Source organism: Biomphalaria glabrata, chromosome 12 (genome assembly GCF_947242115.1).
Source record: "Biomphalaria glabrata chromosome 12, xgBioGlab47.1, whole genome shotgun sequence".
Classification (NCBI taxonomy): domain Eukaryota; kingdom Metazoa; phylum Mollusca; class Gastropoda; family Planorbidae; genus Biomphalaria; species Biomphalaria glabrata.
Window position 1 is genome coordinate 1,394,550 of NC_074722.1, and position 19,020 is coordinate 1,413,569.

The 19,020-nt window shown below is 35.7% G+C and overlaps 1 protein-coding gene across 4 annotated transcripts in view; it reads left to right on the forward strand.

Moving 5' to 3' along the window:
- Positions 1 to 19,020, forward strand: part of LOC106073839 (uncharacterized) — a 103,859-nt gene that overhangs the window by 71,508 nt on the left and 13,331 nt on the right. Inside the window, exon 1 of one of the 4 annotated variants that reach the window (XM_056005564.1) lies at positions 15,365 to 15,779. The exons of 2 other annotated variants lie outside the window; for them this stretch is intronic. The gene's annotated coding sequence lies outside the window, so the exon portion shown is untranslated. Of the gene's footprint in view, positions 1 to 15,364; positions 15,780 to 19,020 lie in introns of those variants that run through there. One more of the 4 variants, XM_056005562.1, reaches the window with a different exon arrangement.

The following is a 19,020-nucleotide window of genomic DNA, read 5'->3' on the forward strand; positions in this document are numbered from 1 at the left end:
AGCCATAGACATAAATAAATATTCACTGGCCGAAGGAAGTAACTTCATGTAACTTGAAAACATGTATATCGATTGTATTCGGATTTCCGAATTATGAAAAATTGCATGATTTTCATTCTTGGAGATTAAACAAAACTCATAGACATAAAATAAATATAGACTGGCCGATTAAAGAGTTTTATGAAACGAAAATGTGTGACTTGCAATTTTGTGTACTTTATTATACAGAATTTATGAGCAGTATAAAAGTTAAGTATTCATATCTATTTCAGCCACACACCTATATAAATTGTAAATAAGGAGGCAGTGTAGTTTTGTTTAATCTCTAAGAATGAAGATCATACAATTTTCCATAATTCGGAAATCCGAATACAATAGATATACATGTTTTCAAGTTACATGAAGTTACTTCCTTCGGCCAGTCTATATCTATTTATGTCTATGACAAAACTACACTGCCTCCTTATTTACAATATATATATAGGTGTGTGGCTGAAATAGATATGAATACTTAACTTTTATACTGCTCATAAATGCTGAATAATGAAGTACACAATATTGCAAGTTACACATTTTCGTTTCATAAAACTCATTAATCGGCCAGTCTATATTTATTTATGTCTATCATCATCATCATCATCATCATCATCATCATCACTCCTTTGAGTTCCTCATGGAACATAGGGCCTCGACCAAAAACACGCCACTCTCCACGGTCTCTTGCTAGCTTTTTGATGGTGTCCCAGCTCTTCCCGGTCTTCTCTGCTTCTTCAAGTACACTGCGTCGCCATGTTCTTTTTGGTCTTCCTCTTCGTCTTGTTCCCTGGGGGTTCCACTCTAAGGCCTGCCTAGCTCTGTTGCTGGTATCTTTTCTAAGGGTGTGACCAATCCATCTTCACTTCCTCTCTAAGATCTGCACTTCATTTATGTCTATGGTATGAACATATTTCTAGTTCTCTTTGATGGTAGACTTTTTTGTGTCCCGGACTATAGTATCTTAAAATACTGACGTGTCAACGTAAATCGATCAAGACACGCCTACAGTAATCTTTCATCTTGTAATAATAATAACATTATTGTTTTGTCGTGAAGGACTTCTGAAGTGGGTGAACAAAACTTTTTTGGGGGGTCTTCTATTTGATGAACTTCAATCAGTCATTCTAAACCTTTCCCTCAACATGCAATATTGATTTCTGAAAAACAGCGTGTGGGATTTATACAGTCACTACAAATATTGTTCACAGCTGTGTTTATCTGGGTTTTCCCTTGCGTGTCTTTTGTTATTATGATATATTTGTCTTAATCCTCTTATTGTTTCCATAATACATTCGTCTTTAATCTTATGAATCCAAGAAAATGCCTATATATATCTAATCTTATATGATACAGACGTTACTTCAAAAAAGAAGATGATTACATCCTACGCGTCATGCATTCAGTCATGCATATTAACCAATGACTTAAATTCTGCCATGTCACTGGTTTTCCTGGCTGACTCAGGCAACCCATTCCATGCTCTAATAGCACTAGGGAAGAAGGAGTATTTGTACAAATTTGTCCTAGCATATGGGATGAGGAATGTGCCTTTATCTTTGTGTCTTTCTGAGTATTTTGTTTCTGTATTTGAAGATTATGGTTCAGTGTTTTATGTATAATTGTTACTTTACTTTTAAGTCTTCTATCCTGAAGGCTTTCTAAATTTAGTGATTTTACTAAAGGTGTTACTCTAGTCAAATGTGAATATTCGTTTGTTATGAATCTCACTGCTCTATTTTGTGTCTGTTCCAGTTTCTTAATGTTTTCTAGAGTTGAGGGGTCCAAAACAGAGAGATATATAAGGCTTGTCTTCGAGTCCGAAGATAATGAGGAATGCAGAATTTCCCGTGCTACGCAGCCCCAACTATGACATACATATTGTTATAAACCTGGTGGTGGCACAGATGGGGGTGGTGTGTGTGTGTGTAGTCAGCCAACGCCAATCGCCCCAGGCCAGCGCTAGATGAGCGGTCGAGCGTGACGAGTAACGACGGTCAGCCGAGACGAGTTTCAACATGACGGTTCGGGAAGGATCGGCGTCGTGAACACAGCTCAGGAGCGTCACGAGAATTGTAGTCATCTGACCACCCAGAATGGTCGAGCGACGTTCTGTCCGGTTCTAGAAGGCCAGCAGGGACCCTATATAAAGAGCGAGGGTATCAGAGACGAGTCAGTCACAACTTCCCGATCTACTGTTCGTTACAACGGCTCAGTACAAGTCCGAGACGAGACAGAGAGAGACCAGTGCAAGAGTTGATACGGCGGAGAGATATTTGTACAGTCTTGTGTTACGTGCTGCCAATTGTACAGTGTTGGCTGTTATTTATTGACATTAAACTATTACGTTACTTTGAAGCCCAGAGTTGTCAAGTTCTTTAAGTCGGTGGTGTCGTTTGGTGCCATTTGCAGCGAGCCTGGATAGGGAGATTCGTAACAATATATAAATATATATAGAGAGAGAGTGAGAGACATCCACTTTTTATAATCATGTAATAGATTTAAATGTACTCCACATGAACACTCCATTTAGTTGAAATATTGAATGTATGTCTGTTTTGATTTCAATCCTAATCCGTCTGCTATTTGACCTACATAAAACAAGCTAGGTAATCAGAGTGATATCCCTTGTTTGGAAGAACCATTTTTACTAAAGACGTCACCAGCAGAAGTATCCGCCATCTTATTCACGACAGTAGATGTTTTCAGAAGATTGACGTCTGCTAACGCTTCTGAGTCAAAATTTCTTCCAAACAATTTTCTTTCTCTCATTCAGTGCCTGGTCGTGCGGAGCGCTCGCTGAACTGTCGTTCTCTAAATAGTCCCGGGTTCATACCCTGTCCGCTGCCATCCCCCGTCGTCCTGCGGGAGGTTAGTACAAGACAGAAGGTTATCTTCCACTCTGAAGGAACATTGGAAACATGTAAAACATTTTACGAACAAATTTCTGCAAAATATGGAAATATTGCTAAGCGAAAATATTTTAAATAGCCATACAATAATGTTTGTGCACTTTCAGCAAAGTAGAATAAGACGGCAAAGCACTTTACTTTAAAAAAAAAAAAAAAAAAGTAATTTTAGCTGCCCCTGAAAGGGGAATAGGCACTATTAGTGTTACGTTTTCATGTTGGATGAGACTCTTTAGACATGAAAACGACAAATCACAGTTTATAAATACTTTAATCTTTATTAATACTGAAAACACTTTCTTGTTCATATTCCTCCATTTTGGTTCTTCTCTCCTTTCAACACGCAATCGCACCATTTCACATTCACACTAAGATGCGCACGTAACACCCCCCCTGTTTAACAAGTTCGATGCACATCGAACGTCTAAAATACAAATCACTGAATATATTATCAGACTATTCCAAGTTAAAACAAATCGGTAACATATAAAACCATAATGTAATAATTACACAAAATCAAACACAATGTCATGTTAATACCAATACAATTCCAACATGGGAATAACAATTATATTCATCGCAATAATAACTGTTATTATGAGCAATTGAAAACACTTCTGTTAACATATATCTATAAGTAATCATATTTCTATTAATACAACTCCCCACTCATAATTTTATGCCTGTACAAACACAATCATTCCAGTCGCAATCGAATGGTTAACAAACAAGGTCTATCTTGCTCCATGTATATTGTAGCCTCAACAACATGACCCAGTTTATAACTAACAACACTCCTCATAGGCTACCATAGCTTTAATCCAATGCTATTTACGTCTTAGTATCATCAGGCCTATATAATAATTCCAGTCTTGACGTTTCTTTTTATGTATTTCTACCACATCATTTCGATAATTTTCTTACAAATGTAATTTTAATAGAATAATTATAATCCAACAGAACCACACATAATTAAATACATTGTGCAACATCTACGTATCTACTTTCCAGTATTTATACTCTTTTACATTTCCTATGTAGCCTTTACAAACTTCTATAATGTAGTATCCTTAACCTATATGTATATGTAACAACAATATTTACTTCATTACACATATATTTATTCATTGTAAAATAGAACAATAATTAGTGTCCATCAGTCCTACCTTTTCTAATCATATCTATATAATTCTAACATTATTGACATGCCATCCTTTCCGCTTCCCTCCTTTGCAATGATGTCCCATTGTGATCCTACTACCGAATGATCTAGCTGTACTGTTTTCTAGGCTGCTAATATCCCTCTCTTTTCTCGTATACGCCTCTCCACTATTGTACCTTGATTCCTTAATTCTAATTAACTGTTGACACTGTCTTCTAATATGCCCCCTTCTCCCACAATTAAAGCATAAGATATATGGATTTGTACGTCTATATGTGGGTTTAAATCGCTTTCCCTGTACCCCTGATTGCCTTACTTTACTTTGATTTGGACCCATTCCTATTGCATTGTTTTCTACCTTATCTGTTAATTCTTTCTTCTCGTGCTCTCTGCTACCCATGTCATCTGATGTATGAGATCTTATGTCTTCTTCCACATCCCCATTTCTACCTCGCGTAGACTTTATCCCATAATATTTCTTCCAATTCTCAATCTCCCTTACTGAACATATTTTCACCCCATGGATATTCCCAATAATTAAATCTATCTCACCCTGATCTACAACACAAGCTTCCACTGTCCCCTTAACATACGGTGTGTCTATACTAACTTTAGCAATCGGTAATTGTACAATATTCCCATTAAACATAACACACTTCCTAGATTCGCCTGTATATTCATGGTCTTCCACTAAATTCTTATTCACTCCAATAATAGTGCTCCCAGTATCCCTGATTGTCTTGGCTGCCTTGTTCCCTACGAATGTCTGAAAAATCTCCAATGTTCCAGTATCAGATGACAATGATAAGCCTTGCTCTATTCTACCTTTCTCCCAGTCCTTTCTTTCCTGTCTGTTTCCTTGATATCTTCCGTTGCGGCTATCATTTTGTCTTTCATATGTACCACTTCTATACTGTCTATCCTGTGTTTCCCTTGTTCTGTGAGAGTTATTCTGTGTCTCACATGTTCTGTTAAAGGCAACTATTTCTTCTATATCACTGCCTCTAGATAATTTCTTCTCGGGATGAGCCACTTTATAAGCCCTTATCAGTCTTACTATGTCTTCTATGGATTTCGGTTTCCTCTCCAACAGAAATATTTTTAATTCCTCCTGACACTCGTACATCACTTTGTCCAGCATGAGAAATGTCTTAAGACTGTCAAAGGTTTTTTCTACCTCAGCAGTTTCTATCCAGTTATCGAAATGGCTGCTCATTTTGTCCAAGAAGGTCTGCGGGTCATCCTCTGGTTCTATCTCACAATTAACAAACTGTTGGCGATAGAAAGCTTCTGTTTTCCCGAAAGTTCGAAGTAGTTGTTCTTTCACAATGCTGTAGTTACTCTGGTTCATACATATTTTTGAAGGCACCTCCGCTGTAAATGATCTCGACAATAAGAATGTCCATTTGTCTTCAGGGTACTCCAATTCTCTCATTTCTATTTCGAACTTCTTCAAAAAAATGTCTATGTCCATTTTGTCTTCGTTGAATATCAAACCTTTATACTTTGCCAGTTTATTCCCTGTAGAGTCACTCTTTCTTTTATCATTCTCTTTTCCTTGGTCTGTTTTTAACTTTTTCTCTGCTGTCTCTTTTTCAAACGCTAATCTTTTTCTTTCAATGGCGACTAATTCGTTTTTCTTCTCCTTTTCAATGCTGCTACCTCAGCCTTGTCCGCCATTTTCTATTAATATTAATCAAATTGAATAGTATCCTGTCACTAGATCTAGACTATATAATATGATATCTCTACTGTCTGTTGACAGGAGATCAACTGTGTATCAAGGACTACGTAGGTTTTACCTTTGCGATGGGCGCCACTTGTTACGTTTTCATGTTGGATGAGACTCTTTAGACATGAAAACGACAAATCACAGTTTATAAATACTTTAATCTTTATTAATACTGAAAACACTTTCTTGTTCATATTCCTCCATTTTGGTTCTTCTCTCCTTTCAACACGCAATCGCACCATTTCACATTCACACTAAGATGCGCACGTAACAATTAGTTTTGTCTGTCTGTCCGTCCGTCCGTCCCATTTAGGACTCAAAAACTAGAAAATTTTAGATCTTTTAAAGTACAGATGCAACGGCAATTTTTTTTCTTTTCTGCAGACGAGAAGTTTAATTTTTAATATTAACTATGCAAGCAGTTTTTTTTATTAAAAAAAAAACACAAACACACAATTTTTATATCTATTCACTATTGATAGTTTAAAATAAAAAGAAAAAAAAAAAGGATTGGTAATTATACCAGCGTAGGTAAAGATACATTTTTCAACCACTTAATTTATACACCGACGTTTTGGCGGGCCGGAAAGAACCACGTATTTTGGGCATCACTGCTCTAAAACATGTAACCAAAGGGAAAAGTTTCTCCTTTGAGGCCTTGAATTAGACATTGGGACTTTACAAAATAATTAAAACAATTAGATAATCATTCAATAACATCGGTTAGGCCAGGTTCACATTAAACCATATCTTCATAACTATCAGTTCATTGAATACATATGAAAATTAACAATGTAATGGTAACAAAATTAATAAATCTCTGAATCCTGGGGTAGGCCTAACATTACAATAGTATAGGCAACACGTTCGACAACCCACACGTCTAGGAGATAGGGTTGTGGTTCTTGATATTTTCTAGTTCATAGCTTCATATATTTATGATGACAATATTGAAACCTGCCGGGGGCCGATTTTGAGTTTCCACACAAACTATCTTTGTAACCTTTTTTTTTTTTTTCCATTTCTATTTTCACATGGGGTGGTGACCCGTAGGCTTAGAACCACTGCGAGAAATTCAAGAACTAGCCTGCTGATGATATCTCTATTTCGGGAGCTTACGTCTGGCATTGGTGCGTGAAAAGTTATGCACTGATGCAGTGGTTCCCAACTTGTTTCGATCCCAGGGGCAAATATGCGTGTCACTGGTCCCACACCGAATTCGTCGAGTACATTGAAACCAAGAATCTTCGCCTCGTTTCGCGCGTGGGGGGGGGCGTCATTCTCGGGGCGGGGGTCCGGGTAGCCCCTACCCCATTACAAGTTGGATGTGTCCCGCGGGCACTTGTTTGGGACTCACTGTGTAACTAATGACATGAATTCGTCAGCACTCTTTCAATCAAGTGTATGTGTTTGTGTGTGTTTGATGTTTGTGTTTTGTTTGTAAAATGTTTCACATGTTTCGGCTCTTCATTCAGATTCTGAAGATATACGTCTAGTCCATTCTGCAGGATTCGAACCTGGGACCTTCGAGTCCACCGTGCGACAGTCCAGAGTGCACACCACTTGATTAAGACTTAAAGAGCCATGTTATATTAGTATTATTATACAGGTATAATTTTTTAAAAAAAGTTAATTAATATCAAAATGTATATTTAAATATTCACTGACATGCAGAAGACCAATTAAAATGTTCTTATAGCCATGACCTATATAGTCGTAAAACCTTGTGTAGGTCATTAGTGATGGGGGAGATATCACTGTTGACTCTTTGACAACTTCGCCCCCACATGACTCAGACCCATCTGTTCCAAATAAGTCTTCGTAATGGACCTCATTCACCAATCGTAAACAAACAACATTTTGCCACGTGATTCTTATCTTATCTTATATAATACAGACGTTACTTCAAAAAAGAAGATGATTACGTCCTACGCGTCATGCATTTAGTCATGCATATTAACCAATGACTTAAATTCTGCCAAGTCACTGGTTTTCCTGGCTGGCTCAGGCAACCCATTCCATGCTCTAATAGCACTAGGGAAGAAGGAGTATTTGTACAAATTTGTCCTAGCATATGGGACGAGGAATGTGCCTTTATCTTTGTGTCTTTCTGAGTATTTTATTAAACTTTGTTTTTGTATTTGAAGATTATGGTTCAGTGTTTTATGTATAATGGCTACTTTACTTTTGAGTCTTCTGTCTTGAAGGCTTTCTAAATTTAGTGATTTTACTAATGGTGTTACTATAGTCAAATTACGCAATCCATAAAGGCTGTCACGTGATACGTAATTTTCATTGCTTTATCAATATCATCACGTGGCTAAATGTTGTTTTGTTTACGATTGGTGAATGAGGTCCATTCTATGTCGGTTGAGTCCAAGCGAGACCATTCGTTAATGGAAGGCCTAAACACTGACCTACAACGTCGAACAGACATGTGACGCGGCAACTAACTATTGGTCTAACTGCCCACAGGTTTCGACGTTGCAGGTCAGTTTTCAGGCCTTCTGTTACGATTGGTCTTGATCCAAGACACCTTATACCCGTCTTTTATCTTCTTTCATCTGCTATTGTGAATAGTCGGATTTATCATTACAAATACTCTTATTAGCTTGCAGACTCTTCATGGACGGAAAGAACTGAAATTAGACAATGGATGGGTATTAGGAGAAAGGCTAGAAATTCGACAGTTTAGGTTTATCTTATCTTTTGAAAAAAAAAAAGTAATACGTTATTGATCACACATCGAAAACTCTGGTTTGACGGTTAATTTATTTTTTTTTGTGTGTAAATATATAATCATCATGAAATTAAATGTGGCTGTTTTGAACACGGGTATTCTTCGGGTATTCCCGCACTCCGCTCAAATGTTTCAATGTATTCAGGAAAGAGTTGACTAGATAGATGTTCACGAACAGGTTGTGCTAGGTCTATGTTGACATGAGCTGAACTGTAACCTTATAGTGCTAACTCACTGGAAAGACAGCTTGCAATTTTGAAATGAAATCTACTTTTATACCACAGTTTCACTCAAAAATTTCATATGAAGTTGACAAAAAAAAATGGGATTGTATATATATATATATATATATATATATATATATATATATATATATATATATATATATATATATATATACGATGGAATGTATTCATTGATTCAATTGACTATAATAAATGAGTTTTTTTGTCTGTTTTTTTTTTTTTGTAACCGTTGTCTTGTATCTTATGTGATGATAAAGTGTTAACATCGTACCCCAAATAGTGTTTGTATTTCATGCATAAATCTTTTTAAGTTTCTTTATCTTATCTTCTTATCTTATATAATACAGACGTTACTTCAAAAAAGAAGATGATTACGTCCTACGCGTCATGCATTTAGTCATGCATATTAACCAATGACTTAAATTCTGCCAAGTCACTGGTTTTCCTGGCTAGCTCAGGCAACCCATTCCATGCTTTAATAGCACTAGCGAAGAAGGAGCTTTTGTACAAATTTTGTCCTAGCATATGTGTCTTTATCTTTGTGTCTTTCAGAGTATTTTATTACATTTTGTTTTTGTATTTGAAGATTATGGTTCAGTGTTTTATGTATAATTGCTACTTTACTTTTGAGTCTTCTGTCCTGAAAGCTTTCTAAATTTAATGATTTTGCTAAAGGTGTTACTCTAGTCAAATGTGAATATTCGTATAAGTTTCTTGATAATGTTTATCTCGAATAGGTGCTCAAGTGGAGTATGTTTGATCTTACTAGCAGCATATTTAGATTTTTGTTAAGTTTATTGATGTATACAGACGCGACATGAAGCTCTTCAACATCGAGACTAACAGCTGGGAAATAGTGGCACTGGAGAGCGAGCATAAAGGAAGTGTCCCGGATCGCAGATGCCATACACAATAGCAGTAGAATGAAGGGTGAAAGTGCAACCGCCCCCTGGTGATTACAGATGCCCAACGCAGCTGTGTATCAAGGTTCGGCCTCTTTCGGCACACAAGAAGTTGCAAAGGGAAAAGATCGTTTCTCGTAGACCTTCTCTTCGTACAGATATCTAAATTGGACTGGGGGGGGGGGAGGGGTTAACATCCCCTGTCGTCCTGTGGGAGGTTTGGACTAGGAAGTAGATTATCTACAACTCTGAAGGAACATCCGAAACATGTCAAATAAAACAAGCAAGAACGCCTCTCTCTCTCTCTCTCTCTCTCTCTCTCTCTCTCTCTCTCTGTGTGTGTGCCTGTGTGTATGCGTGGGAAAAGAGAAAAACGTGAAGTTCTGGAAATTTCTAGATTCTAGATTTGACATGTTTGCTTCGAAAATGTTCCAAAAAAAAAATTTCTTTCAAAAAAAAAAAAATTTCTTTCAAAAAAAAAAATTTCTTTCAAAAAAAAAAAATTCTTTCAAAAAAATTTAAAAAAAATTTCTTTCAAAAAAATATAAAAAATTTCTAAAAAAAAAATATTTCTTTCAAAAAAAAAAAAAAAAATTTCTTTCAAAAAATATAAAAAAATAAAAAAAAAAAAAAAAATTTTCTTTAAAAAAAAAAAAAAAAATTCTTTCAAAAAAAAAATTTCTTTCAAAAAAAAAATTTCTTTAAAGAAAAAAAAAATTCTTTCAAAAAAAATATTTTTCTTTCAAAAAAAAAATTCTTAAAAAAAAAAAAAAAAATTTCTTTCAAAAAAAAAAAAATTTCTTTAAAAAAAAAAAAAAAAATTTCTTTCAAAAAAAAAATTCTTTCAAAAAAATATTTAAAAATTAAAAAAAAAAAATAAATTTTTCTTTAAAAAAAAAAAAAAAAAAATTCTTTCAAAAAAAAAATTTCTTTCAAAAAAAAATTTCTTTCAAAAAAAAAAAAAATTTATTTCAAAAAAATAAAAAAATTTCATTAAAAAAAATTTATTTCAAAAAAATAAAAAACTTCTTTCAAAAAAAAATTTCTTTCAAAAAAAAAAAAATTTCTAAAAAAAAAATTTCTTTCAAAAAAATAAAAAAAAATAATAAAAAATTTCTTTCAAAATATAAAAAATTTTCTTTCGTAAAAATAAAAAAAATTTCATTAAAAAAAAAAAATTTCTTTCAAAAAAAAAATAAAAAAAATTGCGTAGATCGATAAAACTTGTTGTACCCTGACACCAGACCAACTCCAAGAAATGTTATTGAGACGGTGCACTTAAAATAACAAAAAAAAAAAACGAAAAAGGAGAAATAACGGGGAGGGGGGGTAGAACAAAAATCGTGACCTAGTTTAGTATAAGAGAGAGGTGTCAACGTGTCCTGAGTGAAAAAAAAAAAAAGAGGGGGGGTGGGGGCTATGGAGATATGGCGGCTCGACATAACCCAATAGCTTTGACACAATTTGTCTTTGAATTAATCCAGCAAGCAAACACAAAAAGCGTATGCCTATGAAAAAAACAGGGAAATACAAATCCAACTTTTCATATGAGTAAAAGTGCTCGCCAACCTTGGTCTATTTATCTATAAACGTGCTGCCAATATAAAAAATTTAATAAAATACTCTGAAAGACACAAAGATAAAGGCACATTCCTCATCCCATATGCTAGGACAAATTTGTACAAATACTCCTTCTTCCCTAGTGCTATTAGAGCATGGAATGGGTTGCCTGAGCTAGCCAGGAAAACCAGTGACTTGGCAGAATTTAAGTCATGACGCGTAGGACGTAATCATCTTCTTTTTTGAAGTAACGTCTGTATTATATAAGATAAGATAAAATATAGGCTTTTTTTTTTTTGTTTTTGCTCTACATTTACTGATATTCTACCGAGTAACGAATCGATCCAAGCTGAAATGATTCACTTCATTCTCTCTTCCCTTTTCTGTTTGTTTTGTAAAATGTTTGACATGTTTCGGATGTTCCTTCAGAGTTGAAGATAGTTTACTTCCTAGTCCAAACCTCCCGCAGGACGACGGGGGATGGGAGCGGGCAGGATTTGAACCCTCGACCATCGATAAATCCGAACGACAGTCCAGCGAGCAAACCGCACGACCAGGCAGCCATCCTGTTCACATTCAGCACACACACATACACACACACACACAGAGAAACACGCTCATTTTGTGTTTCCATATAACACAACATATAAGGGGTCGTTCGTAAATGACGTCACGCAAAAAATGACCCCCCCTCCCCCCCCCCCTTGTCACAAAGTATAAAAAATTCTCAGACTCCACAAAATTTTAAAAAAATAAATATTTATTTCAAATTATTTATTTCTCATCATTTTTTGTTCCCCAAAGAGGTTTCATATGCTCATCGATAGCAAAATCTCAGCAAACATGAAGCGAAATGAGCAGACTAATTCAAATCGGAAAATGTCGCGAGAACTAATTGAAAGTTCCTACGGATGTTTCACTCGTTAACCTCTGTGTGTGGATGGAATGTTCGTTGGTGAATTCAAGTCCTTTACGCGATGTCACGGCTGATCTTTCGATAAATACATTGAATTGAACTTTTTTCTCCATTTGATGTCTTCAGGTTAGAGATTTGAATTGTCAAATAAACACGCTGACGTCGTTAGTTTTCCGGAAATTGAAGATTTAGTATTTCTGAGAAGAACAACGTGGAAATTCTCAGTCGGCAGTGCCAACAGGATGTTTTCAGTTGAACTCCTCAAACAGGACTGAAATATCTCTATAGTTTCAATGCTTTTTTATTTGAGAATAAAACTACCTGAGAGGTTCATGTTGGAATGAGTATTAATGAATGAATTTTAAATTTGTGACGTCACAAAATCGCTTACACCCCCCCCCCTTTCTCCCTTGTCAAAAAGTGTCACATTTTCTCCCCCCCCCCCTTTCCCCTCTAGAGCGTGACGTCATTTACGAACGACCCCTAAAAGGGCTAGCTTGGTCACGTGGTCACTAAATAAATAAAAAAAATGTGGATTGGATCAAAAGACTCTTTTTTAAATTACTGCGCCTTGACACTAGATCAAATAAATCTAACCCAAACAAGAAACAAATGTTTGGTTTGGGGGGGGGGTAATATAGATTTCTCAGACCTTGCGATCTATAGGGGAGTGGGGGGAAGGCGGAGACACTAAATATTGTCATTGAAAACTGGTTTTACAGAAAGACAAAAGATTTATTGAGAAAGAAGCACACAGATAACGTATCAGAACCATGCGACTAGATTGGGTTTGTATAATCCCCGTCATTGCATTGATCAAAGTTTGTATAAGACTTGTTTTTTTTATCTTGATTGAAAAACATTCGCAGTGCAAGTGTGTCACGACTTTAAATATCAAGGCTTTTTTTTGTATATATATCGTCATGATCAATATATCTTTGGCTTTATAGATTCAAGATATTGGTTTTAAAAAAGGTATATCATTTTTTACAAAAGTAATTGTTATGATTACTTTCGTATAGCACAACTTTCATGCTGTCATAATGCTTAAACTGCTGTGGTCCAACCGAGACCATTCCTTATAGAAGGGCCTTTACACTGACCTGCAACGTTTCTACCTGTTAGTAGTTTAGACCAAATGCTTGTTGCCATTGTCGCAGGCCTGCATGACGTGGCAACGAGCTATCGGTCTCCACAGCCCACAGGTTGCAACGTCATAGGTCAGCGGCGAGGCTTTCTGTAACGAATGGTCTAGGTTCAGTCTCTTTTGTGTGTGTGTGTGGGGGGGGGTAATCTGGGAGAAGGCTTCAGTGCTGCATTTAAGCGCTCAGCAAACAACTCGGCTCGGGTCAAGATTTGAACCCGAGTCGCCCCCATGATAGTCTGCCGGGTGATTTATTCTACTCGGCCACTACTTTCACATATCGATCTTTTTTCCAATCAGTCGCTGGGCTCCATTAGTACATTAAACCTGCAAGAAGTCATTCCACATCCTGAGAAAAACTAAAGCAAACTTCAGTCGCCCAATTCCATTTTTATAATTCCTCTACTTAAGTCATGGGGGAACCTGGATGGTTGGCGCACAGCTGATCTCAAAAACGGCTCTAACGATTTTCCTAGAAATTTAAAAGTCGTTGTATACCGCTGAGAAAAGAGTCACTAGCTCGTTGGCCACACGGGGAAAACTCTATCGTTTGACCGTTACAAGTTTTCAAAGTAAAATGTAAACTTGGCTTGACTTAGAGAAAAGAACGTGGCAGTCAGCCATAGTGTTCCGAAATTATGGGATAACAGAGTAAATTTAAATTTCTTCAATTTTATTGAAAGAACATCTAAGCTTTATTGATAGTTTTTTTTTACGTAAATCTAATTAAGAAACTGGAACAGACACAAAATAGAGCAGTGAGATTCATAGCAAACGAATATTCACACTTAACCAGAGTAACACATTTAGTAAAATCACTAAATTTAGAAAGCCTTCAAGACAGAAGACTCAAAAGTAAAGTAGCAATTATACATAAAACACTGAACCATAATCTTCAAATACAAAAACACAATTTAAAAAAATACTCTGAAAGACACAAAGATAAAGGCACATTCCTCGTCCCATATGCTAGGACAAATTTGTACAAATACTCCTTCTTCCCTAGTGCTATTAGAGCATGGAATGGGTTGCCTGAGCTAGCCAGGAAAACCAGTGACTTGGCAGAATTTAAGTCATTGGTTAATATGCATGACTAAATGCATAAGGCGTAGAACGTAATCATCTTCTTTTTTTGAAGTAACGTCTGTATTATATAAGATAAGATAAGATTACATCTAGATTCTAGATCTAGGCCATATATTAAGAGTTGTAAATCAGAAGTCTAGGTCTAGCATTAGGTCTAGATGTCCATATAATGATTTATATCAATAAACAACCACAGAAGTATGAATTCCCGCTTGTTAAATTGATCAATTTATAATTTCTCGCATCTGAAGGTGTCAAAGTCACGGGTTCGATCGACACCTTCGGTATAGAGGTCATGGTTCGATACCCGGTTTGAACCAAATATTTTTTTTTTAAATATTTTATTATATTATTATAAGTTGTAAAATGGAGGTATTGTTGATTTTTTTTTCATGTATTTTTTTTAATGTTTTTCTTGTTAAGTTTATTGTAGGTCAATCACTTTTTGATTATTTATACTTATGCTAGGATATATTAACACACACCGCAAATTACGCACAACTTATACTGATCGAGAAACACACTCACTCGAAGTTGACACCTTTCTTAAGATTCGTACACATTTTACCAGATTTCCAAAGACCATAAGTTTGGGTAAGATGTTAGCGTCATACCCACTTGCCCAGGTCCGGTCTTAGGCCGATTTGACCGATTGCTCGAACTTAATGGGATGTGCCTAGCAGGGGCCCATCAAGCATCCATTAACTTGGGCCCCGCAATTTGTAAGGTTGGTCCTGCATTCACCTGAGTAGTATAGAATATAGATGAATATAGATATAGGGCTGCCCGGTCATACAGGGGCATAGCTAGGGATTTTCCATCGTTTGGGGACCCCGGGGGGGGGGGATTGACCTCTTTGGGGTACCCTGCATTTTGCGTAATATTTAATTTTAAATTTAAAAAAACACTTAGGGGGGGGCACTCAAGTGAGGGCCCGGGGGGATTTACTGATTCTCCCCCCCCACACACACACACACACTAGCTACGCCACTGCAGTCATAGTCATATGAAAAAGTGTTCGAGATTAATCATAGTAATTCTACTACTGAAGGAGGACTGATATAGATAACATTCCACCTGCTTCCCACCTACCTAACATGGATATTCAAAACAGATTTGTAGAATGTATTGGAGCAGATCAAAATTTAGTTCTCAAAACGCTTCAATTTCTTGTGGGTAGATAGTCACTTTCTATAACAGATCCACAAATCCGTTATGACCTAAGCGTACCAAATGATGAAATGAGTCAAGGCTATAAATAGTTACGGGGAATCCACTGCTGTTAATTAGAATATAGATCTAGATGATACTCTCCCCTTGTGACAAACAAGTTGAAGAAGCAATCTCAATGTAAATTTTGTTTGTTTCTTAGATCTAGTCTAGTGAAGATTGACTAGGAGTAGCCAGAGTAGGACTAGATCTAGATCTAGAATAATCTAGATCTTTTTAATTTTATGATGAAACTAATCTAGACTAGTACTACTGTACTAGATCTAGATCTAGATCTAGACTTACTCACTTAGTCTCACTCTTAGTTAGTAGTCTTAGTCTTAGACTAGACTTAGTCTTAGTCACACTTCTTAGTGAGTCTTACTAACTTTTACTATTACTAAGTTACTTAGTCACAGTCACAGTCTGAGTGTCTTAGACTTAGTGACTTAATGGAATAGTGAATAGTCCGAATTGAGTCTAGACTAGAGTTACTAGCAGTTACTAGATTGTACTACTGTAGATCTAGATATCTAGGACTAGATTAACTAGGTTACTAGATAGATCTAGATCTAGATTAGTAGATACAAGAATAGTAGAGTAGATCTAGATCTAGTAGTCTAGTTTTAGTTTAAATTAGTTAGAATTAGATCTAGATCTACCAGTTTCTAGACTAGTAGAGTTGACTAGATCTACTCATCTAGTCACTAGAGTGAGACTACTTACTACTAGAGTTTAGAGGTATAGTCTCTATAGTGATAGATCTAGAATCTAGATCTATATTTACAATAGATCTAGACTCTAACTCTAGAGTCCTAGTAGAGTCTATACAGTCTATAGACTCTACTACTTCTAATCTTTAAGTAGGCCCTATAACTATTATATAGATTAATTTTAAGTCCAGCCATTCAGGGCCATTGTCAGAATCTAAATCTAGAAATAGTAGGAAAAAATGTAATTCTCTAGATCTAGACTAGGATATATCTTGTCTTATTAACTATAAACTTATAAATACAGATGCTCCTTCTTTGGTTATCAATTAATAGAAAATTATAATCATAAATCTTGATCTACTCGACTCAACTGACTATTTTCCTACACTTTACCTTTACTATATATGCTATGTCAAGTATTTTGTGTCAGTTTAGTCTGCATGTTAATAGTTTTTTTTTTTAATAAAAAAAACAACAACATGTTTTGGATGTTCCCTTAAGAATTGAAGATAACTTACTTCCTAGCCCAAACCTCCCGAAGGACGATAGGGGATGGCAGTGGTTTAGTGGGTAGGGTATGACTATGAGCCCAGGACAATTGAGACTGAAGTCAATCCACTGGGCATACTGCAAAATTAGGCAACCATGTTAGAGACTTATATGGTTTTGACAATTTTAGTTATTTAGTTATTGACATATTTAAATTCTGCATAAAAAGTTGCAATTGTAAACACTTATATCATTTTTTATTTAAATGCTCAGAAAAGATACCTAGATCTAAGTCGTTGGTGTTCCTGATTCAGTCCATGCTCTAATTATCTAACCTTACAGATGTTATTTCAAAAAAGATGATTCATATATACGTCCTACGCGTGTTAGTCTGGAATGATGATCAACCGAGGGAAATGATGAGAACTTGTAAGAATTAGTCCTAGCATATCTTTGTGTCTTGCGGATTACTTTATTAGCAGTTCTTACTAGGTCATGTTTTTGTATTTTTGTGAATTTTAGTTTAGTCAAGCTTAGTGTTGTATTTAGATCTAGTCTAGAATATAGATCTAGAATAATATTCCTTTGCATCCCATAGCCAGACAACCACATATATAAAACCTGCCTGCTTCCATCCCCCATTGTCCTGCAGGAGGTTTTGGAAAGGTTGTTATAATCTTCAAATCTAAAGTAGCATCAGAAATTTTTACAATGCTCCTTTATTTTTTGAGAATATTAAATTGATTGACAAAAAAAAAATAGATGTGTTTGTAAAACCAAAATAATAGAACAACAAGTTTTATTGGGCAATTAAAAAAATAAATCTTTACAATCTAAATGTCAGTCTCTTAATTCCTAACTTTTCTGAAGACTTCAATTTCTAATCATGCTCTCTCAAAAAATAGACTAAAGTAGACGAAATCTGATCTAGATTATTGCTGATTAGATCTTCAGTGAGTTTAATGATAATAGTAATCTGACCTCTGAACCAGGAACTACATTGGAGGTATAAACATAATCATATGTAGATAAGACAGTAAAAAAAAATGAATTAAAAAAAATGAATTAACTGGTAGAATAAAGCAATGGCATGTTATTTGATATGTTTTTGTAGTATGCCTGTTTGTAAAATGTTTTACATGTTTCGGATGTTCCTTCAGAGTTAAAGATAATTACTTCCTAGTCCAAACCTCCCGGAGGATGACGGGGGATGGGAGCGGGCAGGGTTTGAACCCTGGACCATCGATAAATCTGAATGACAGTCCAGCACGCAAACCGCACGACCAGGCAGCCATCCAAGGTTCTAATTCTAATGCCAAGGGTAGTCTGGAGTAATAGTTATAATATTGTATTTCAAAGGTAGTAACTAATTTGATCTACTTCACCCTCTTGTTTATCTTGTTAGTTTGAGTTATATTATTGGTTTGTCTATTTCTAAATATTTTATTCAATAGCTTTAGTTGTAAAAGGGGCACAGAGGCTGAGTGGTAAATAGCTTGTCTTCCAAACCGAGGGGGTCCCTTGTCCGAATCCATGGTGAAGACTGGGATTTTTTAAATTTATTTCTGGATGTTGAGGGCACCTCTGAGTCCACCCAAGCTCTAATGGGTACCTGACATTAGTTGGGGAAAAGTAAAGGCGGTAGGTTGTTGGGCATGACACCCTAATTAACTGTGGACCACAGAAACAGACGACCTTAACATTGTCTGCCCTATAGATCACAACATCTGAAAGAGGAACTTTACTTTTTTTTTTATATATATGGTTGTAAAAATCTTTTTAAACAATATTTTTCAGTTTAATTTCATGTTGACATTTTTTAATAGTATTTATGTGGGTACAGAGACCTTGCTGTCACCTACTTATTTTGCTACTTATTACATACATTGATTTAAGTTCTCTGTTCTTCGTCTTTTGTCTTTCCTTGGCAGTAGAAGGACAAATTTAGTTACTAATTAATCAAAGTCTTTAGTTTTTGTAGACCTTAACACTGACCTCCAGCATAGCAATAGGTGGGCAGTGGAAACCAGTAGCTCATTACCACGTCGTACAGACCTGTGATGTTGCAGTTCAGTGTTCAGGCCTCTTATGACGATTGGTCTCGAAACAACCTCAGTTTGGATTACGATTTACTTTATTCTAATTTAGTATATCATTACTTGCTTCTAAGATTCATAAAA